Raw genomic sequence first — 24,109 nt, forward strand, 5'->3', positions numbered from 1 at the left:
GAAGAATGAGTCTGCCATTCAGTAGCATCCACCATCTGTATTTATCCTGTGTGTCCAGTTCTTAATTTTGCCAGTCAATCTCACTCCAGGTATATACCAGCTTTCAGTGTGATCTGGTAAACTGGGCTCTGGCAAGGCTACAATGACTTGTAGGGGCTGCCTGCTTCTAGGGCCGCTTCCTTGGCAGGTAAGTCAGTTGTTCTGTGTACTCTGTCATCTGGAGAATCCCCCCTTTTTTTGTGTGTCCTTTACAATGGACAATGATCATCCTTTTGGGAAAACAGATAACTTCCAACAGGGTTAAGGTTTATTCTCTATTTTAATTTTTATTTTCCTGCTGAGTATAGCAATCCTTCCCTGCATGGACATGGGCCATGACAAAGCATATTGGCTATCAGTGTATATGGTGATAGCTTTGTCTTTTCCAAAGTCAAAAGTTTGAGTCAATGCTAAAAGCTTAGCTCACTGTGGTGAAATTTCCATGCTTAAAAGATTGTGCCCCAATCAGCTTATCTTGGGTCACAACTGCTGCCTCCTGCATACCTGATTCCATTTTGTATGAAACTTCTCCCAGCTGTGAACAATACCACATATGGGGTCATCAACGGGTAGTTCCAGACTTGATAGATTGGATCAGGTGAGTCACCTAAGGACAGTCCTGCAGGGAGTTATTTTTATGGCAGGAAACTATGAGGGTAAAGAGCTGACATCTTGTGGGGCCAGATGTGTTATTGATACAGAAACAGAGCTTGGCATTGGGTCTTGAGGGCATAAGACATCCATCTCTCAGGTAGACCCCCCCTGGAGCACTGTCAGGAATAGTTGATGCAACAAAGTTAATTTGCCAGCATCTTATACCAGCAGGGCAGTGGAAGCTATGGCTCTTATATATGCTGGCCATCCAGCTATGATCAGTTCAAGTCTCTTGGCCAGATATGCTGCCAATCTTTTCAAGGTCCCCAGGATTTTCATGAGGATCTCCTAGGCAATGCCCCTGGACTCATCCATATACAAATAGTATGTCTTAGTCATGTCTGGGAGAGTGAGGGCTGGGGAAGACAGCAGGACCTTTTTCAATGCATGGAAGATTCTCTGCTCAGTCTAAGTCCATTCCAAAGGCATATACCCCAATGCTGGCCTATAGGGGGTTGGTTACCTAAGCAAATTCCATTATCAATAGGCAGCAGTACCTAATCAGCCCCCAGGAATTTCTGTACTTCTTTTTTAATGTGGAAGTGGAGATTGCAGGATGGCTGAAATACTGTACTGGGAAAGCATTTGCCCTCCTACATTATAGCCTAAGTAAGATACCTGAGAGATGCACAGCTGACATTTCTTGGCTGATACTCTGTTCCTCCTTTGCTGATACTGATGTTCCTTCTCTGTGGTTGGAGTTAGAAGGAAGCCATCTATACAACAGGGTAGGGTACTCCCTGGATATCTACATTCAGGGCCCAATGAAACAATGCTGGTGACTCCAAACTCTCCACTCCTGGTCTATTGTCCCCATTTCTCTCCTCTTTGTTTTCCCAAGGGCAGTGATCACCACAAGAAAGATTTCATTCCCTTCATGTCTTTAACTGAATCTGAGTTTTGTAAATTTTCTGAGCAATTTGCCAAAGTAGAGACCTATTCATCCCTTTAAATCCCTCTAATTTAGTGGGATTTTTCATTATGTCTAGGGCTGACTGCATGAAAAAGGCATTATTAGTTGTTTGTCACTTGTTTCCAGGAGCATCTGGATCTATGGGGTAAATACCCCATATGTCTCACAGAGCCTATCCAGAAACCCAGTGGACAACTTATTAGGTCCTTGAGTAACCTGACCTACCCAAAATTACCTGGTAGGATTTCTGGCTACAACTTTTAATCCTCTTAATAAAGATTTGTGAAAAAGGCATCCGTACCCTATATCTTAAACGAGTTTCTAACATGTTGATAAGGTTCTGTGGCTTCTCCAAAAATGGAGAGTCTGAGTATACCAATTTTATAAATCACTGGTGGAGAACAAAACCTAAACCATGAATGGAGAAGGAGATGAGCTCCTCTCTGCCCTGACCCCTGCATAACTGGGGGCGGTACTCCCCTCCCCTCCCCAGGAACAACCGGCTACAAGTCAGGCAGGGAAGGCTTGTAGATTCAGGGGCTTCTTTCTCATTCTTGCATGCACTCTGAGGCCCTATGATGGTCTGAATGAAAATGGCCCCCATTGGCACGCAGGGAGTGGCACTATTCGAAGGTGTGGCTTTGTTGGAGGAAGTGTGTCACTGGGTGGGGAAAGGCTTTGAGGTTTAGCTCAAACCAGGCCCAGTGCCACTCTCCCTGCTGTCCACTGATCTGGATGTAGAGCTGTCAGCCACCTCTCCAGCACCGTGTCTGCCTGTGTGCCACCATGCTTCCTGCCATGATAACAATGGGCTAAACCTCTGAACCTGTGAGCAAACTCCAATTAACTGTCTTCCCTTCTAAGAGTTGCTGGGATCATGGTGTCTCCTCACGGCCATAGAATCCCTAGTTAAGACAGGACTTCCCCTCTCCTCTAGAGAAGAGGATCAGGACCCCATCACTGAGTTAGAGTCAATCCACTGAATAAGCCGGAAGCAAGGACAACAGAACCCAAATAGGGTGAAGGTCAAATTCTTCTGGTGGGTCTGAAAGAAAATATTGAGGTTTAGGGAGTTTCTCTGGGTAACCCAGCTGGGTGGAAAGGATTCAGGTCTCCAGGGTGCAGGGGTGTGCTAGCATATGAAAAACCATTGGTTGTTATAGCGAAACTGTGTCTCAGGTACTACATGCATTGCCATAGCAATAGCAACAACCAGTTACATTTGCCTCCAGAAGGAATGCACAACAATATGATTGAGCTGCTCAGCATTTCCCATGAGCCTTTGGGAAATAGTGCTCTGCCTGATGGGCAGATGTAGCTGTTTTCTCTGGACAACTCTTTTCCGCTTCAATTTTCGATCTGTTTTTCTGACCAACAGAAATGACAGAAAAACACACAAAGAGACAGATTGAATCATATAGAGGGACACATAGTAAAGACAAAATACAATTAGCAACCACACATTCACACACCTGGACAGAGCAGGTGAAAATAGTGCTGTGTCATGTGGCTCCTGGACACAGGATCTCCAGTCCTGCCCAGCCTCCCTTCTTTGTTTTAATAATCAGATGACATCTCTTACAGAACAAAATTACTTCTAGAGGTATTTAGTCCAGGTGACTTTTGATTTACCTTCTATTTTTCCTTTTGAGTAGAAGCATTAGGGTGCGGCCAGTGTGCATATCAATGGTCAGAAATTATTTTCCTGAGAACTTTGGAATATCTCAAGATTTGTAGTAACCCCTGAGAGTCCTCTCCAGGCAGTACACTCTTACCTACTTCTGGGAGTCCCTAGGCACAATCTCTGGTGATTCTAAAATATCAAGACTTCTAAAATATTATGGAAAGTCCAGTAGAGATGACTAGTCATATACAGTTTAAAGTCAATTAAAAGTCTACATTCCAGACTACTGGGGCTACACTCATATGGGGGGTGGGTTATAGTCCCCAATGTCAAGACAATGAGTTATTTGAAGGCAAAACCCAAATCCTGGCATCTTGTTTGGCAGTTGCCAGGAGATGGAAGGGTAATTTGCAGAAACAAGCAGTTTAACAGAACCCAAGATAAGGTAGTTGGGGCATCTTAACTTCAGGTTCCTTGAATAGAGCTAAGACATTTTCCTTGGGATTCTTACTCAAGGAGATCAAATTCTAGTTAAACCTCAAATGGTCTCATTAGGATTCAAGAGCACAGATTTGAGAAAAACAATAAGATTGACAAACTCATCCAAATTAACTAAAAGTTGATGTGGTAGTTTGAATAAAAATGGCCCCCATAGGCCTGTAAAGAGTAGTACTATTAGGAGGTATGCCTTGTTGGAGTAGGTGTGGCCTTGTTGAAGAATGTATGTCACTGGGGGTGGGTTCTGAGGTTTCAGATGCCCAAGCCAGGCCTAGTGGCTCACTCTCTCTTCCTGATGCCTGTAGATCCAAATGTAGAACTCTCAGCTACCACTCCAGCACCATGTCTGTCTAAATGCCATCATGCTTCTTGCCACAGTGATAATGGACTAAACCTCTGAAATATAAGTCAGCTCAAATTAAATATTTATAAGAGTTGCTGTTGTCATGATGTCTCTTCCCATCAATAGAAACCCTAACCAAACAATGAGGAGAGAATATCCAAATTAACAAAACTACATATGAGAAGGGAAATATAACAACAGACACAGAGAAAAATCTAGAGAATCATGAGGACATACTTTAAAAACACCTTCCCAGCAAAACTGGAAGATGTAAAAGAAATGGCTGAAGTTTTCAATACATGCCATTTACTGATGTTAAATCAAGATTGCCACACCAACTCCAGTGTCGTCCATGTGACATGAACAATTATGTCAATAATAGCGGACAGGAGATATGTGTCCCACGGGACTAAGCTCCCTGGAGTTCCCTGGCAGAGTGCCCGTGTTATGCCTCCTTCTCAAAGGAGACATGCTTCACAGATCATGAGCTCTCTGGGCTATGGGTTCTGTATAACTGCTTTTCTGATAATGTTCTAATTAATCTATAAAACACAGCCAAAATTAATGAATGCTTGGGTTGTGAACTGTGGAGGAAAGGGGAAGCTGGACATGGACCTTATTTAGATATAGCAGAATGAACTATTCCTTAAAGACCTCAAGCCTCAAACCATTAGATAATAGAAAGTATAATAGTCCAGCTACTTCTAGGGAATGAACACTCACCCACTAGGAATCCTTTAGGAATCCCAACTAAAGTGATTTATGGCAGAAAACATTATCTCATAGGAGGCAGATAGTGGGCCCCTCTGTTAAGGAAGTTCAGCATAGAAAACTTAAGGACTACAGCAGAACCCCTTCCCCTTACATGTGTAAAAGTACAATTGTCCATATTCCATCAGGTAAAAATGTTTTATATTAGAAGAGATATATGGTAAAGAACTGAAGAAAGACTTAGGGAGGATCTGCAGCATCCAAATTGGCTAAATGGGTCATGAGAACCAGAAAAGTAAAAATGAATAATAAACTAGCGAGCGGCTGAGATAAAGATGAAGGACACAGCTGCAAGAAGCCTACACAAGTCTAGGAACTGTACTAAGTTTAAAAAACACAGACTGCTCTTTGGGTCATAAAGTTCTTGTGAGTGAAGGGATATGTCTAGCGCTGATTAGTAATTGTGTGCTTGATTTTTTTAAAAGATGATGTAATTGAATTATTGCCAAGCTCTTGTTGTTCCTTGTATGACTTGATAGTTTTCTTTTCTGTATATAAACTACTGATTTGCAGAAGTAAAATTGCAGCAGATTCAAACCACTTTTGAGTGTGTTGTCTGTTTGTCAGTCGCCGAATCCTTGCCTTCCTGACTACCCAAGCCCTGATTCTCCTACGGTCGTGGTACAAGATGACACAAGTAATTTAAACATTTCTTTAACCCCAGTGAAATAGAATCAGTACTTAAGTCTTCCAACCAAACCCAGGGCCAGATGGTTTTAACAGAGAAAAGTTAATGCCAATACTTCTCAAATCATTCCACAAAATAGAAACAGAAGAGACATTGCTCAAATTGTTTTATAAGGAGGCTACAGTTATCCTGATACTCAGATCACATGAAGACCTAACAAATAAAGAGAATTACAGACCTATTTTCTTTATGAACATAGATTCTTTATGAACATGTAAAATTCTCAATAAAATACTTGCAAACTGAATTCAAGAACAAATCAAAATGATCATTTACCAAGATCAAGCAGGCTTCATCCCAAAGATGAAGGAGTGGTTCATTATATTTAAATTGGTAAATGTAATACTCCATATAAACAAACTGAAAGACAAAAACACATGATCATCTCATAAGATGAAAAAAAGGCTTTAAAAAAAATCTAACACTCCTTCATGATAAAAGTTACAGAGATGTTAGAGATACAAGGGACATACATAATAAAAGCAGTTTATAGCAACCCTGTAACCAACATCCAATTAAATGTTGAGAAAATCAAAGCAACTCTACTAACATCAGGAAAAATAAAAGGTTGTCCATTTAGTACTTGAAATCATGGGTAAAACAGTAAGACAGCTGAAGCAGATCATAAGGATACAAATCGGAAAGAACGTATCTTTTTATGCAGATGATAGGGGATGCTAAAATTCCATTGGGAAACTGCTATAGTAAATAAACACTTTCAGCAAGTAGCTGACTATAAAATTAGCTCACAAAAATAAGTAACCCTCCTATATACAAATGACCAATGGACTGAGAAAAAAGTAAGAGAACACCTTTCACAATAGCCTTAAATAATATAAAATATTTTGGGTAATTCTAACCAAGTAAGTGGTAGATATGATAAAACTTTGGATCCCTGAAGAAAATGGAAGAAGACATCAAAATATGGAAAGATCTCTCATGCTCATCGATGGGTAAAATTAACAGTTAAACTGGTCATCTTACCAAAAGCAATGTAAAGGTTGAAAGCAATATCCATGAAAAATTCCAACACAATCCTTCATAGACCTTGAAATGAGAATCTTCAGTTTCATGTGGAAACACCAAAAAACAGGGCAGCTTAAGCCATCCTGAAAAATAAAAGAATAGCAAGAGGTATCACCATTCCTGATTTCAAGTTGTACTTCAGAGCTGTAATAATAAAAATAGCATTTTATTGACATAAAAGCAGACAGGTTGATTAATGGAATCATATTGAAGAAAGATAAGTCCACATACCTATTACATACACTTCATTTTTTAAAAGAAAAGTCAGAAATACACATTGGAAAAAAGACAGCAGTTTTAATTAATGGTGTTGGTCAAAGTGTATAGCTGCATATAGAAGAATGCAAATAGATCTATACTTACCATCCTGCCCCACAATCAAGTCTAAATAGATCAAAGACCTCAACATTAAACCAAATACACTGAACCTGAAAAAAGAGAAATCAGGGGATAACCTTGAATTGATTAGAAAATACTTTCTGAACAAAATACTGTTAGCAAAGACACTAATACCAACAATTAATAACTGAGACATTATGAACCTGAAAAGCTTCTGTAAGGTAGAGAATGCTATCATTCAGTCGAAGCAGCAGCCTAAAGTACGGGAAATATTTTTATCAATTACACTTCTGACAGAGGGTTAACAGCCAAAATACAAGAACTTTAAATACCATATGTATATATATATATATATATATATATATATACATATATATACATATACATACATATATATGTGTATAAATATAACCCAAAAAACAAATAACCCAATTTGAAAAATGGGATACAGATTTTAACAGAGAATTCTGAAAAGATGAAATTGAAATGGCTGAGAAACACTTAAAGACAAGTTCAACACCCTTAGCCATCAAGGAAATGCAAGTCAAAACTAATATGAGATCTCATCTTAACCCTTTAGATTGCCTAAGTTCAATAACACAAGTGATCGCTCATGCTGGTGAGGATGTAGAGGAAGGGAAACTGCCATCCCTTCCTGGTAATGTGTAAACTTGTACAGCATGATGGAAATCAGTGTGGCGGTTTATGAGGAAACTAGAATCAAGGTACCTCAAGATCCATAGATCCTACTCTTGAACATATAGCCAAATATCACTTCATTCCACCACAGAGACTCTTGCACAATCATGCTCATTGCTGTTCTGTTCAAAATAACTATAAATTGGAAACAACGTAAATGTCCCTCAACCAAAAAATGGATAAAGAAAATGTGATACATTTACCCAATGGGGCATTACTCAGCTATTAAAGAAAAATAAAATGAAATTTGCAAGTAAGTGGATGGAACTAGTAAAATAAAAAATCATCCTGAGTGAGGTAACCCAGACACAGAAAGACAAATGTGGGGATGTTAGTTGTTAAGTAAATGATAAGCAAGCTACAATCCATAGAATCACAGTGACTATATAGGGAGCACAGGACTAGGAGAAACAGATAGATCTTATTAGGAAAGAGGAATAGAAAGATAGTTATGGATGGATGGGATGGGGGCTAGATAGGGAGGAGTAAGTGGTGAGGGGAAACAGGAAAGAGAGAGGAAATACAGGGAAAGACAACTACAATTAATGGCCATTTGTGGGGTAGTACAGAAACCTAATACAATGTATAGCAATATTATTGCTATATATTCTAAATGATACTGCCTAATAATGTGGAAAACAGAGTCCCCACTGGCCATCTCTTGTCATCAAATGAAGCTTCCAGTACTGGGATTGGGTTGCACATCTTTGAGTTGTTGACCAGAGGGTCCCCATGTTGTTTTAGGATTTCTATTGCTGTGAAGAGATACCATGACCAGGGCAAATCTTCTAATGGAAAACTTTTAACTGAGGTTGGCTTGCAGTTGAGAGTATGGCAGCACACAGGTAGACAAAGTACAGAAGATGAAGCCAGGAGTTCTATATCCAGACAGTCAGGAAGAGAGAAAGAGATACTGAACCTGCTTTAGCTTCTAAAACCTCAAAGCCTACTCCCTACTGACACATGCATCAAACCACTCCACACTTACTACAAGAAGGCCACACCTCCTAAAAGGGCCACTTGCTATGAGCCTATAGGGAGCCATTTTTATTTTAACCACCACACATGGGGATTTTTAAACAACGCAATCTGTTTCCAAGACTATAAGTTATTCTCTATAAGGTGATGAAAAGGCCCCATTTGCTGAAAACAATACCAACATAACTTATTGTACATGGAGAAGTTGAGCTGGTGCCTACTTAGAGCCTTCACATCTATGTACTCTCTTCTTTGGTACAGGAAGGTACATTGAATGCTACCAAAGGAGAAATGTAAATACCATCCCAGCCTCAAAGCCTTTGATTTTTAATGGTGTTCTCTCAGCAAGATGTGATAATCAATATTGGCATAAAACTTGTGAGAGCAATCAACCAATATCTGATTTTACTTAAAGCCTACTCTGTGAGATGGAACCCATAAATGACACTGCTTGGGTGACCATGTCCCTGAGCTTAGGATCTCAGAGCAAAACCAAGTACAGTAAAAATGTAGCAATGGAACAACTCCTATATGTTCTGCTATATTATGTTCAGTATGATCAGTGCCTGCTCAACCATCATCAGAGAAGCCTCCTCCTAAATTAAATGGTAACATGTACAGAGACTCACAGCAAGACATTATTCTGAAAAGGTTTGTTGTCATCATGTCATTCCCCTCAGGACTCATGGAACCCTGAAGAAATGGGGGCAGAAAGAGTGTAAGAGCAAGGGAGGATGGACAACTAAAGAGAATAAGGTCCTTTAAACCGCCTTGATTGACAAACATATAAACATATGCAGAGACTGTGGCAGCATGCACAAGGCCTGCAGGGGTCTGCAGCAGTTGGGATACTGAAAGAAGTGGACACTCCCCCATCCCTAACCCAGAAGCTATTCCCAATTGATAACCACTTGCTAATAAAAATTTAGTTTCCTCCAAATGAGTCTCCAAGGCAAAACAAACTACTCTTAAGGATAGCTGCATGCCTATAGAAAGAAAACTAGTCGGGGCTTTTTCTTTCTACTTCCTTTTTAATTTTAATTTTATGTTACTTATGTTTGTTTTCTTCTCTCTTTTTACCCTATAAGTCCTTTTCATACATATTATGGCTTTCAGTTTAGCAATTTTTTATGGTATTCCTGAGTGTGAGAATGAATGGCTCTCTGTTTTTTGTTATTTCTCTTGAGATATGTTCTCTCTGTTTTTTTTTGTTTGTTTGTTTATCCAGTGATGATGTGTTAGTTTTATTTCATTATATTTTATTATTATAATCCCCTAGAAGAAGGCTCATTTTCTAATGAGAGGCATAATGGGGATGGGGATGGGGATGGAGGCAGGAAAGAACTGAGAAGAGTAGAGGATGTACAACTGTAACCAGGATATATTTTGTGTGAAAGAAAAACTTTTTTTAGACATTTTTATTGATTCTTTGTGGATTTCACATCATGTTTCCTGATCCCATTCAACTCCCATCCCATCATATCTGTCCTCTGCCCTTGCAACCTCCCCCACAAAATGAAATAAAATTTAAAAGAAAAACAAACAAACAAACAAAAACCCAAAACAAATTAACATACAAAAAAGAACAGCAATAACAAAAGTCTTGACATGGCAGATGTGGCTTGACACAGTGAGTCACTGAGTATACTCTTTAGTCTGTCCATCTTTACTTGTAAGATCATTGCAATCGTTCATTGGTCTGTTTTGAGGCCTCCAGCTTCTGCTATACCCACAATATGATACTGGGCCCCAGTGCATTAGAAGAGTGGTGCTTGAATCACCCAAGTCAGATGGAGTCTCAGGATTCCAAATTAGTTAGTTTTTAAGCCTTATCCTCTGTCATGAAAGTTGTTCTGTGAAAAGATTTAATTCATTACCATAAAATAAAGAACACAGTGAGTACTTACCAGACTAAATGAAGGCAGTTCATTTCTGTTCCCTTGAGAAACCTCATGAGTCATGCCTCTACTCTACATTTTACTCTTGCTATTATTGTCTATTTAGTTCTGGTTCCAGTATATAAGGGATTTTCTCTTCTGACCTTCCAAACTTCCACATACCTCAAGAAAATCAATTCCCAAGCCAAAGGTCTATGTACTCAGTTATGTTATAGCATTGCCCCATCTCTTGATACTGATTTACTTTGACTAACAGTTAAAATGGGTATTTCCACATGAAAGTAATCAAGACAATCACACAGTGACATGCTCATAACCCTCATACCTGTGACTGCAGGCTTCTCTTCTAGATGGTTCCAGATCCTGTTGAAGTTCACAGTTGATACTAACCCTCAAACTTCCTTTTCATAAATGACCATGAACATATGTACAAATGTTATGATCACGTTTGGTTCAAAATTATGTTAAAATTTTATAGAGTAGAAAATAACTCTTGGTAGTAATTCTCTACAACAATAGAAATCCCCAACTACACTTAGGTAGGTTTAAATCTTCAGGGTCCATAAATAATTCTTGCCAAGGATTTGAATTCAGGAGTGGAGTACTTAACCTAGTTATGCAGGTTTATAGGTTTATGCAGTTTATTTATAGTTCAACATGTTACATGAAAAACTATATGTTTAACTTTTTTTGATAATTATATTTTTGTTGAGTTTCCTGAGATGTACTTCAAAATTGTATGCTTTAGAACCAAGTAATTTCATTTTTTTCCAAAAAGCTCCTTGTTATTTCTAAATAAAATTTTCTTAAATTCACAAATTTTTCTTTTCCTATTTTCCAGGTTCTTTGGAAGAATGCTTGAGCTATTTTGTCGTCTAAATATTTACCTAAGAGGAATCAGCACACCATTGTCTCAATGACAAAAGAATGTGAACATGGGGCTCCACGAGCAATGTGAATGTGTGTGCTATTTCTTGTGTTTAGAATTAAATGAGTGTATTTGATTTTAAAAAAGAAATTTTCAAGAAGGAATCACTTGACTCTTATCTACTCATATTTCCAGGGGGGATAACAGACCATTCTTCTCCTGCACAGGGCTTCATAATTTCAAGTTGCATAGCCAATTCAATGTGTCTGATAAATAGATACCCTTTGCCTACAACTTCTAGTTCAAATTCACCCATCACTTATTGTCTATATTACTTTAATTTCAAATGTTACTTAAAGTTTGCATGTTCTCATATGATTATGAATTATAATAGTCTTTCTGTATGATTTTTGAATATTAAAGTACACAATTTATACATAATATATAAATATACATGTATCATGTTTGTGTATATGTATGCATACATGTGTAGGTAGAAAAGATTCTTTCATTTTTTGTTTTTCTTCAAATGAAATAACTACTTGTTTACATTTGAATTTCACAGCAAACTCTGGCAATTGTTCCCTGGTTCTATGACTGACACTTAAATAATTTCACTCCCTCTGAAAAGAGCATCTAAGTTTAGTCATTTCTATTTTGAGGAAAGTACTGTTGATACTTTCCAAGAAGAAAAACTGATTTGGATATCTTGAGACTATTGAACTATTTGGGTTTTAATAGTATTAGAGTCTATATTATCTTAGTATCTCCTGACTTCTGATGATTCATGTTGCAAACATAGAAATATCCTGATAGTGAGTGAGCAGCTTTGAAAGAAATGTCTGAAAACTTTCTCAGATTTATTTGGGAAGACATGTGTCTTAAAATAATTTATATATAGCTTTTTAAGGGGTGCTTAAGCTATGATAGTCTTTGTCCTTAGTACTGCTAAGCAGCACTAATCATCTGTCTTAGGTTTATTCTCTAAAACTATGCAACCCAAAGAATGTCTATTTACAGAGCTACATGGTAACTGTATCTGCTTCTCTTTCTTTAAGAGTTTGTCTTATGAAAAAAGATTCAATTAGTGAAACTGGATTTTGTTAATGTGTGTCATAGCATCTGGACAAAATTCTTAGGGAACTGTTTCAAAGTAGCTTCAATTACCCACTGGCTAAAAAAAAAAAAAAAAGGTCAGACAAGCTTTTATTTAGTGTACTCTCCATCCCTACATCTATTAAGTTACAAGAATAATGCTTAAGTGAAAGAGACTTGACTCCTCAAGGGCACTGGAGAGGCTTGCTGGTAAATGCTCAAATTAAGGTCAAACTTAGAGCAAAGTCTTTTTAACTGAGAGTTCCTATAAACTTTCCTCTTTAACCAAAGTAAATAACTCAGAAATGAATTATTTATTTATCCCATATAAAATGAGACTAACACCTAATCTAGTAATGCTCATTAATTTTTACCATGAATGTTAAAATTTTAATTTGCATAATAATGATACCTCTTTACCTTATAAGATATAAATTCCAAAATAAGATTCATCAAAGAAACAGCTTACATCATGAAAACTAAAAGCAAATGCTTATACTCCTGATTGTTATGATCTACACACACAGTTACCAAGTAGTTCTTTTTGAAGATAGTGAAGCCTTTATCAATAATCAAGTATTCACACTTAATCCATCACCAGATTGTATGTGAAAATAGAATATAACTTGGTTACTGCTCTTATGTAGAAGAAAGTATCTGTTTGAGTAAATTATTGCCTCTGAATTGGCTTTGATGAAGATAAATAGAATTCTGTTGATACTGGGACACCATTAAGCACTAGAAGGACTCCATAATGTTAATAGAAATAGCCTGGCATGAAACACTGAAATTCAAATATGTGTCTGAAGTCTTGCAAGTTGACTAAGTAGTAAAACACTTGTGGCAATACAAACACCTGCCACCAAGACTGACTGAGATTGATCCCTGGGACCCACAAGATGAAAAGAAACAAGCAATTTCCACAAATGACAGCACAATCATACTTGCATTCACAAGTACATGTGTGTGCTCAAAAATGGATCCTAGCATCCAAACTGTAGATTGATTTGCTTAAAGTACCAGTAGAATCCAGGAAACTAGACAGGAAATAAAGGTGGAAAAGTAATAGAAAGATCTGAATGACTTGAGAATAATAGAAGCCAATGATTTTAAGGGAAAGGGGGAATAATGTTGGCAGAAGTTTAAATGGGGATATAGATGGGCGGATTAGGGCAGAAGAGAGGAATGAGAAAAGAATACCTACCACCGAAGATGTTTGAAAAAGCCATTTAAAAATCTATTACATTATCAATTCCATATATATATATATATATATATATATTATATATATATATATGAGTTCAATTAGAGTTATACTATACCAAGCTGCTTATACCAGAAGGAATAGGTTGCCATTCTCATGTGATACCTCCATTCAAGGTATTGTCCCTGTAGATATCCAAAACATTTTTTCTTGGTTGTTCAAGATGTTCATTAATTAATTATATTTTGATGGTAAGATTTTTGCTGAAGACATCACACGCATCTGTTACAGGACATGAAGAAATCGATTTGGTACTGCCCAGAAATATGCCTCTTGCTGGCTTGCTTTCATAGTATTGGAAGGTCCCGAGGGAAAACTCATCAACAATCTCATTCATCTGTGAACCCTATGAACTACAGTAGTGTTAACCATGGTAAGACTTGTCCACAGGTTCAGTACCGACATAACTGCTCTCTGATTTCATCTAAGACTTGCTCCACAGAAGGAAACACATAACTGGTACTATAAATCTGGCAAAGAACCCATGATTAGAAGCTCATGGTAGCCAGGGGTAAACTTCTCACTATTATTCTGCTAAAAGGACATAGCATCAAACTGCCCTTCTTGTGATCAGCACTACTATCTTCTATGGTACTTCTAAGGCCCATTATTCCCATCTTAAAATGTTTCACTTTTTTTCTAATTCAAAGTCCCAAAGTCCACCTTCTGCTAACAAGAAGCATGATACTTGTTACAGGAATTTCATGTCTCAGGAATATCCCTCTCTCTTGTACCACTTCAGTCTAAGTCAGTGTTCTATTATGTGAAGAGATACCATTACCACCACAGCAATTGTCATCAAGAAAAGCATTTATTTATTTATTATTATTTTTAATTTTATAATTAATTTAATTTTACATATCAGTCATGGATTCCCCTGTCCTCCCTCCTCCCACACCCCCCCAGCCCTCTCCACAATCCACCCCTTATTCCCACCTCCTGTAAGGCAAGGTCTCCCCTGGGGATTCAGGTCAGCCTGGTAGATTCAGTTGAGGCAGGTCCAGTCCCCTCCTCCCTTCACCTAGGCTGAGCAAAGTGTCCCAGCATAGGCCCTAGGTTCCAAAAAGCCAGCTCATGCACTAAGAACAGGTCCCAGTCCCACTGCCTAGGAGCCTCCTGAATAGTTCAAGCTAATCAACTGTCTTACTTATCCAGAGGGTGCTGTGGGATGTTCTGTATGTCCTGTGGGAGCCCTTCTTGGGTTCTTTGTGGCGTTACCCAGCAGGTCCGTATAGAGGATGATTAGGACCATGGGCCTGAGTGCAGGTGTTTGAGATGGTCTGCACTTGGCTGTACTGGGGGATGGTCTGTATGTCAAGTTGTTCTGATTGGTCAATAAATAAAACCTGATCGGCCGTGGCTAGGCAGGAAAGATAGGCGGGACTAACAGAGAGGAGAAATAAAAAGACAAAGGCAGGAGACGCTGCAGCCGTCGCAATGACCAGAGATGCTGCAGCCGCCACCATGACCAGCAGCCTGTGAAGACGCCGATAAGCCACCAGCCACGTGGCGAGGTATAGATTTGTAGAACATGACCAGCAGCCTGTGAAGACGCCGATAAGCCACCAGCCACGTGGCGAGGTATAGATTTGTAGAAATGGATTAATTTAAGATAAAGGAACAGTTAGCAAGAAGCCTGCCACGGCCATACAGTTTGAAAGCAAAATAAGTCTCTGTGTTTACTTGGTTGGGTCTGAGCGGCTGTGGGACTGGCGGGTGGCAGAGATTTGTCCTGACTGTGGGCAAGGCAGGAAAACTCGAGCTACAAGAGGGTTTGATCCAGTTGGGAGCTCCTCAGCTATTGGTTCATATTTCATGTGTTTCCACTAGTTTGGCTATTTGTCCCTGTGCTTTCTCCAATCATGATCTCAGTATCTCTTGCTCATATAATCACTCCTCTCTCTCACTGATTGGACACCTGGAGTTCCACCTGGGGCCTGGCCATGGATCTCTGCATCTGCTTCCATCAGTCACTGGATGAGAGTTCTATCATGACAGTTAGGGTGTTTGGCCATCCAATCACCAGAATAGGTCAGTTCGAGCTTTCTCTCAACCATTGCCAGTAATCTATTGTGGAGGTATCTTTGTGGATTTCTGTGGACCTCTCTAGTACTTTGCTTCTTCCTATTCCCATAGGGTATTCATTTATCATGGTATCTTTTACCTTGTTCTCCCTCTCTGTTCTTGATCCAGCTGGGATCTCCCACTCCCCTAAGCTCTCTTTCCCCCTACCCTTGCTTTTTCATTACTGCACCCCCATGTCTAGTTCGCTCAAGTAGATCTCATCCATTTCTCTGTTGTTGGGCGATCCCTGTGTCTAGGGTCCTCTTTACTAGGTAGCCTCCCTGGAGTTGTGAGTAGCAGTCTGGTCATTTTTTGCTTTACAAGAGGAACACTTCTACACTGCTGGTGGGAATGCAAACTTGTACAGCCACTTTGGAAATCAATATGGCACTTTCTGAGAAAATGGGAATCAATCTCCCCCAAGACCCAGCTATACCACTCTTGGGCATATACCCAAGGAATACTCAATCATACCATAAGGGCACATGCTCAGCTATGTTCATATCAACATTGTTTGCAATAGTCAAAACCTGGAAACAACCTAGATGCCCTTCAACTGAAAAATGGATGAATAAAATATGGTACATATACATAATGGAGTACTACTCAGCAGAGAAAAATGATGACATCATGAGGTTTGCAGGCAAGTGGATGGAACTAGAAAAAAATCATCCTGAGTGAAGTAACCCAGACTCAGAAAGACAAACATGGTATGTACTCACTCTTAAGTGGATACCAGATGTACTCTATTCAAGGTCACACCTTCTAATCCTTTCAAGTAGTGCCATTTCCTAAGCCTTCCAATATATGAAACACTGGGGGCCATTCTTCTTGGAACAACCACAATGAAGAAATTATTGTAGTTTATTTTTTTCTAATTTCAAAGGCATGAACTACCATCATCTCTGAATAGACAAAAGTCTCTGTCAAAATGTGTTGCTAAATATCAGTCACCTGCTGGACAAACATCTAAATGAACCACAGCCCCAGTTTTACAAATTGAGAAGCCTTCCCACCCATCCCTGCCCCACCCCCATCTTCTCCTTTTTGTTCTCTGCAATATCTTAACAATGTGAAAAATCTTTGCTTATCCTTTAGGTTGTTGCCTACACTGTCTTTTCAAATTTTATTACACCCTTTCCTTTAGCTCGCTCTAGTAACCTTTAGCGTTACTGATTTCTTTAAATATGCTATTCATTTCATTATGAGCTGATTATATTTCATGTGCTTGACACTTATCGACTTTACTACATTATGAGCCTCTTTAGCAATAATACAAAGCCACATCAGTGCCTGTCAGAGGAGAGTGTCAACAGAGCCAAATACAATTATGACTGGAATATGTTTACTCACAATGCTTGGATTAGATCCTTATGGCAGGAAAATAAAGTAATATAATCTGATGATTCTTAAAGTTTACTGCAGCAGTTTGATAGATGGCAGTGTTTTTCCTATGATCAGAAACTATTATTTACTCCTAGATAATCAAATACTTAAAAATTTTTCTCTTTAAAGATTGAATTGCAATTTATACATTATAAAATAGTGTCTTTGGTTCAAATGATACTTGAATATAAATTTTGATTTTTTTTTTACCATTATGACTGCATCAGGCATCTCCTATCAAATTTGTGACCTACCCTGTGGCTTCTGTCACAAAAAAGTGATTGTAGGCATAAATCAAAGTGTGACATCATGATTTTTTTTAAATGAGACATTATACATGCACTTCACAGTATGTCTAGACAAAATTACATTCTTATACAAACTCCTTTCTTCCATTTATCATCATGTTGTTCATTCACAATGACAACAAAATGAAGGCCCATTACATGAATGTACATCAGATAAAACAACTATTACAACATAGCCAAAGTTCTGTTCTGTGTTATTTAAGTTACAATGCAAAAAAAAATTAACCTTAAAAATTTCACATTTGAAGTTATAATGTTTATGCCTTAGGCTTCTCTTCCAATCTAACTTCATTTAATGAAACTTTTTTTTCTTTACATAGACATGCTAAGTACAATTTGTTTTGGGGGTTGAATTTAATTATAGAATTTCATTTTATAAGATGAGATGAAATCATAGAAGTTTAATACTTTTCAAGTATACACTTAAAATATAGAATATAAGAAGTCTTCCACAGATGACTTTATTCTACTATTAGGTTCATAACTTTTTTTTTAAATGAGAAAATTAATTTTGGTCAGATTTACCTATCCCTATTTTTCTTGCTTGATCCACTAACATTTTCTACTACTTAACTTTTTTAACTGATTTGTAATTGTGGATAGATGCATTAACCTATGTGATTTTTGTATACTTTTATACAGTAGCCTGCAGACACCAAAGGGGCATTAGAATGTCTTAAACTGTGATTACAGGTGACTGTAAACTGCCACATATGTGGTTGGTGTCCATCTAAGATCCAGGATCTACAAGAAGAATATTAAATTCTCTTCACTATACATCCAAAACTATAGGCTTTCAAGGGTTTTCATTTAATTTTATTTTTATTTTTTAAGATTACAATTTAATGACCATATTTCACACTTCTCTTCCCTGTTTTCCATAAAAGTCATGGCCTCTTTTTTTTTTTTTCTCTAATTGTTATTGCATCTATATACACTAAACAAAACTGGTTGATTCCATGTAGGTTTTCAGGGATGATCATTTGGCAGCAGAAAACCAATTGCTGTACTCTTTTCTGAAGAGGACCACCTCTCTCATGTCCAGCATTTCTCAATTGCCTATTGTTTTTTTGTGTAGAGTTGAGGTCTCATGAGGTTCTCCACTATCCAGTTTGGCATGTTCATTGTTGTTGTCATTGTTCACTTCACATTTTGGTGGTCATGTCCATGAGACTTTATGGGTGTAGCTTCTGAAACTACTAGGAGACACAGTCTTATAGTAAACTTCCTGATTCTCTAACTCTTAGGTGCTTTCTGCAATCCCTTTTACAATGATTCCTGAGCCTTAAATAAAGAAGTTGTGTTGTAGATCTGTCACTTGGCACTAGGATTCACAACTCTGTATTTTGATTGGCTGTAGTTTTCTATAATGGTCTGTATCATTAGGTACTAGGTAGTTGTTAATGTTTCCAGTTCCAGGATTGATTTTCCTTTTGTTGACTGAGTCTTACATCCAATTAGAGATCTGTTGGATAGCACCAAGGAATCGGTGCCACTATTTCACTGTTAATATAATTGTGCCATGTTAGCTGTGCATAGGTGCCATAGATGGGTAAATTTAATGGGTGCTTCCCAGTCCTTTGAAATGATGTTAAAGTTTGCATCCCACCAAAACATAATCTGGAGATTTAAAATGACAGATACACTAGAAGCCAACATGGATAGGTGGAATTTCACAAGGTCCCACCCTGGATGCAGAACTGTGTGCAGTCAATGGTCTCTGAGAAATAGGGAGAAATAATTTTCCCTAAGGCTAAACCCCTGGCAGGCTACTCAATATCAAATGGACAGCCTTAAACAAATTTACATATGAGCAAAACTAAGCTGACAAAATACAGATAGTTACAGAAAAAGAGGTTCTTAATTTAATAGGGAATTGGGAGGGAGTCTTGGGAAAGGAAAATGGTAAAAATAAATAAGTATAAGAGATTCCATAGTATGGAAGGTGAAAAGAAATTCACTCTAAACTGGCATTGACTTTTAGCTGTGGGAATAGTTTTGGTCATGTCATGTTTTCCTTTATTTCTTTTTTGACACACTGTGGAGTTCTAGCTGGTCTGGGATTTGCTATGTAGCCCACACTGTCATCAAGCTCATGGTAATCATTTTGCTTAAACCTTATCTCAAATTCGTGGCACTCCTTTAGCCTTACCTTCTCACATGATTGATTATCAGAATGAGTTCTAGAGTCTATGTAGTATTGAGAGATAGAATATCAGTGGTCAGTCCCATACCTCATCATCTTTATTTTCGTAATTACTGATGGTCATAATTAACTATTTTTAACTCAATTCAGGAGCTATCTATATTCATGTATTTACCTAGCCACCTGTATATGTTATTCACATGTAGCCATTATCTGTTTCTGGTATTTATCTACTTCACTATTTCTGTGTGTTGATATTTGTTTTTCAAATCTTTCTTTAAACTACTCAAAGGAACTTATTCATCTGTATACTTGCACCAAATCTTAGTTTGTTATAATATAGTATGCATATTGGTTCATGTTACATAAATAAAAATATATTCCATAAAACTAGGGAGGAAATATTTTAATGACATTATCACTTATTGGTAGTTAAACACACTGAAGGTGTGGGCTCAAAACTGAGAGCCTGATAAGAATATTTCTTTTGTAGTCTAACATCTCTAATTCAAAGAAGAGTTACCCTATCTGAATACCAGGTTGAAAATACTCTAGCTTTTTCAGACCTGGATGTCAGTAGCAGACAATCTCTGTGGTTAATAAAATGATTTCTACAAGAACACTAGCTTTTACATTCAGACTTTTTTGTAGTCTGGAAATGTTTGTCCTGTTTCTTTGCTTTTCTAAATTTCTCAATTGATTCAGAGTCAGGCATTCCTACAGTTATTTGGCACACCTAATAAAGACTTGACAGCTCCTATGCATAAGTATGTACACATATTGGCTGATTATACAACTATATTAGCTTTCATGCAGTGATGGTTATTGAGAAACCTCTTCAGTGGCTTTGCAATACTGAGCTAAGGTCTTTGACTTTTTCTGAAGTATACATGATAGGGTAAGTGCAGGGAAGGCATTGGCAAAGACAGCATATGAGAAATACTGGGTGAGGAGCCCCAAAATAGTCTCATGATGTGGAGTGACATACGGAACATCATTTGATGTAGGATATCAGCAGGAAATGCATAAATATTATGACATATGTGAAGGAGTTTTGACTGACAGTGAATATTTTTTTAGATGGTGACATAGAAGTGGAACTATATACAAATGGCTTTCAGCCTGAAGGAAGAGACTAAGTAAATGTTTAGAAGTGAAAACAAGAAGGTGTAGGAAGGAGCCAAAAATCTAAGTCACTACAGGGTAGACGTTTTATATGGTAGAATTAGCAGAGTTCTGCTCATATAACTGTGCTAGAGGAAGAATATTGAGCCTAGGGTTGACACAAATAATCTGTACCTTCAAAATTAAGTATATTATCAAAACACAACATATTTATTTCTATTAGACAGACAGCCACAGAAATAAATACATTTATGTAAGTAACTCACAAACATACCTAGCACATGCAATAACATCATTGTCATACTTAATAAGGTATGTTTCACCTGTCTTGTTATTTACTCTCCCATTCTATTAGAACAAATTTTTAGTGGTGATTGTGATAATAAATTAAATAATGATCATCAGTGTGAAAACAACTTGTATTAAGTATATAATATTAGAGAAAGGATGTTTTCAGATACACAGCCTATTGAAATGCAAGTATATTAGTCACAAAAGTGAAACTGAGGCATGAGTGATGGAGTTTAAGAATGGATCCAAGTTCAGGCAAGAGGATGCAAATGAGTTCTGACTTGAGAATTTGCCATTGTGATAAAAATAAAGGTGTCATAAATAATCCAAAGACTTCAAATAATGCATCTGATTAGCAATTCATAGAAATAATCATATTGATGAGACAATAAACATGGGTGCTACTATACCATGCAGGCACTTACATATTATCTTTGCTTTTGGATCTTCAAACTTATAATTTTTAACATTTGTTGAGAATTCAAAAGATTGAAAAGAGACAAAGAGAAAGTAAATTGTGTTGAATAAAAGAATGAGCGTTGATTACCCCAAATGACATTCCCAAGTTTATGAGGACCCCCACATTAATGATTCCTCAAAACCTGTGTCACTATCCAACTTACATCCTAGTGAGGCTGATTGGCCCCTAACAGGAGATTTATTGACCAAGACTCTTTGCTATTGCCGATAGATCTGTCTACCATACGTTAATGTTTTCCTGGATGTGTTCTCTTTATTAGGTACCCAGAAAAAAATGTCCACATGCGCCTTGACATGTCCTCCAGTCTCATTCTATTTTCCAGGTCTGGAATTGACACCTAAATCTGTGTATGTATGTGCATTTGATAAACTTGGTGACAGCCTACTCCTGTCTCCTTTATTGAGTTAGTTTGACATGGTGGCTAAAACAACATAAATTGTTGTCCAATGGCTTCTGATGGTTTACAGCCAGTGTTTGGCATTTTTTGACTTGTTTGAATCACTGCATTCCTCTTGTTACTACATTTCCCCCATGTCAGTGCCCCCAATTTCCCTCTTTTTCTAAGAGCTATGTTTTTTCAGGTTTTTTGGATTTGAGTCACAGTCTCTGCCAGTATGACCCCATCTAAACTAACTGTATCTGTAACAAAACCATATTCTAGAATAATTTTACACTATGAGCTAAGCAGAGGTAGGGCTTTAATATTTTAATACTTAACACATAAGAAGAGAAAGTGTGGAGTGCTAAAGCCATAGATCTGAAATCTCTAGAATTAGTATGATGGATTAATTTTTATCAAAGAAGGAGAATAGAACACTTGCCATAGCAATTGTGTTGTTTGTGGTGAGTGGAGAATACAAAAGTGAAAAGTAAACAGATTTCTCAGTGATACCAGTGGTGAGGGTTGTGAGGGGAATCCTGTGAGGAGGAGGATGTGGTAGAGTCAAGGGCAGGGCAGGGAGTATTTTGCTTGAAGAATGTTTGATAAACTGTAGTTACCCGTGCCAAAATGCTGAAGCTGTTGTGCAAATCTTACCGGGTTTGTGTTCACTACTTTCTTTGTATAATGAGAACATTCTCATACAGAGAACAATAGCTTGCCCAGTATCTTTTAATATGCTACTGTCAGAACTGGAATTGGCAACAAGAACTCACAACTCAGAAAGAAGCCAAGTTCCAGGCTTTCTCGTCTATATATACCACCTGTCTGTTTTTGCTGGAAGAAAGAGTGAGAGAACACACATTTGTCTCTATAGGATTTTTAACTTGTGAAATGTTTTGGATTGCTTATTCAATCTTTCTGTTATTATTTTAGAGCCAAAAAGTTTATCCAGATATGCTGCGTGACAATTCAGTATCTATAAATTAAAGGAACAGGATCCTGACATGGCATACTACTAGAAAGTATCATGACATAATTGAAAATTGTGACAGCCTGAGCGTTTAACCATTCTAGGCTCCACGTCATTCTCAACTGTGTAAGTTAAGCAGTCCTGTAAAAACAATGGGCTCCCATCTCATTGTGAATTACATGGAGTGGAGAAATAGTGAATGTATATGACCAGCCTTGGTGTTATCTCAATTGCTTAGATTTCATATCCATATTAACTAGCATGGGGATGGTCAGTGATATTATTCTAGGAAAATTTACAGGTTGTAATAATTTAATACACGTTTACATTTGATTGACTTAATAGCAAATATTATCCTCTAAAATGTGTGTATATGTACTATAAATTCAAATTGATTGTCTGGTGTGAAATTAAATATCTTTTTTGCAATATTTTCCCGTGGGAATGAAAGCAGTGGCTCTCTAAGTAGCCAGAGAAATCATCCTTATTAAGCATGTCTTCTCTGTTCTCTCTCCATCAGTTCTGCATTCTGCTTTATCCATTTTGCAATACCTGGAGGACTTTCTTGCACTGAACTTCAAGCAAATGTCCAAATAATTTCTGAAATTTGATGAAATTGTACTCTTAAATGAGAATCACTTGCATTTTACTTTTATGAATTAAAGAGATATAATTCATATATATGTGTTTTTGTTGATATGCATGAATGTCATGTATTTTATTATTTTTAAAAGTTTCATGGTGTATTTTGGCTGTATGTGATACTTGGTTTTATTATATTATCATACTTTTTATATTGCGTTTTAATCACATTTACTCCCTTTATATCTCTTTCTAATAATCCCTTGATCCCTCTGATTTTCTTCCTTTCCTAATAAGTCTTTTTTCCATTGTCTATTTTTATGACATACTAGGTGTGTTTGTATGTTATATAAACATTTACAAATAATTTGTATATCCAATAACTTTTTTATAATCTTTTAATTTTTGAGATTAAATTGTAATTTTATTGACCCCTTCATTTTCCTCCTTCCAACCTCTCCTATGTACTAACCCCCTACTCTTTTTCAAATTCATGACTACTTTTTCTTTAATGGCTGCTATATAGATGTGTGTATACATACACACGCACACACACACAAATATATATATATATGTATTTGTGTGTGTGTATTTCTTTCTTTCTTTTTTCTTTTTTTTTTTTTTTTTTTTCTCGAGACAGGGTTTCTCTGTGTAGCTTTGCGCCTTTCCTGGAACCC

The sequence above is a fragment of the Peromyscus leucopus genome, chromosome 2, assembly GCF_004664715.2.
Source record: "Peromyscus leucopus breed LL Stock chromosome 2, UCI_PerLeu_2.1, whole genome shotgun sequence".
Lineage (NCBI taxonomy): Eukaryota > Metazoa > Chordata > Mammalia > Rodentia > Cricetidae > Peromyscus > Peromyscus leucopus.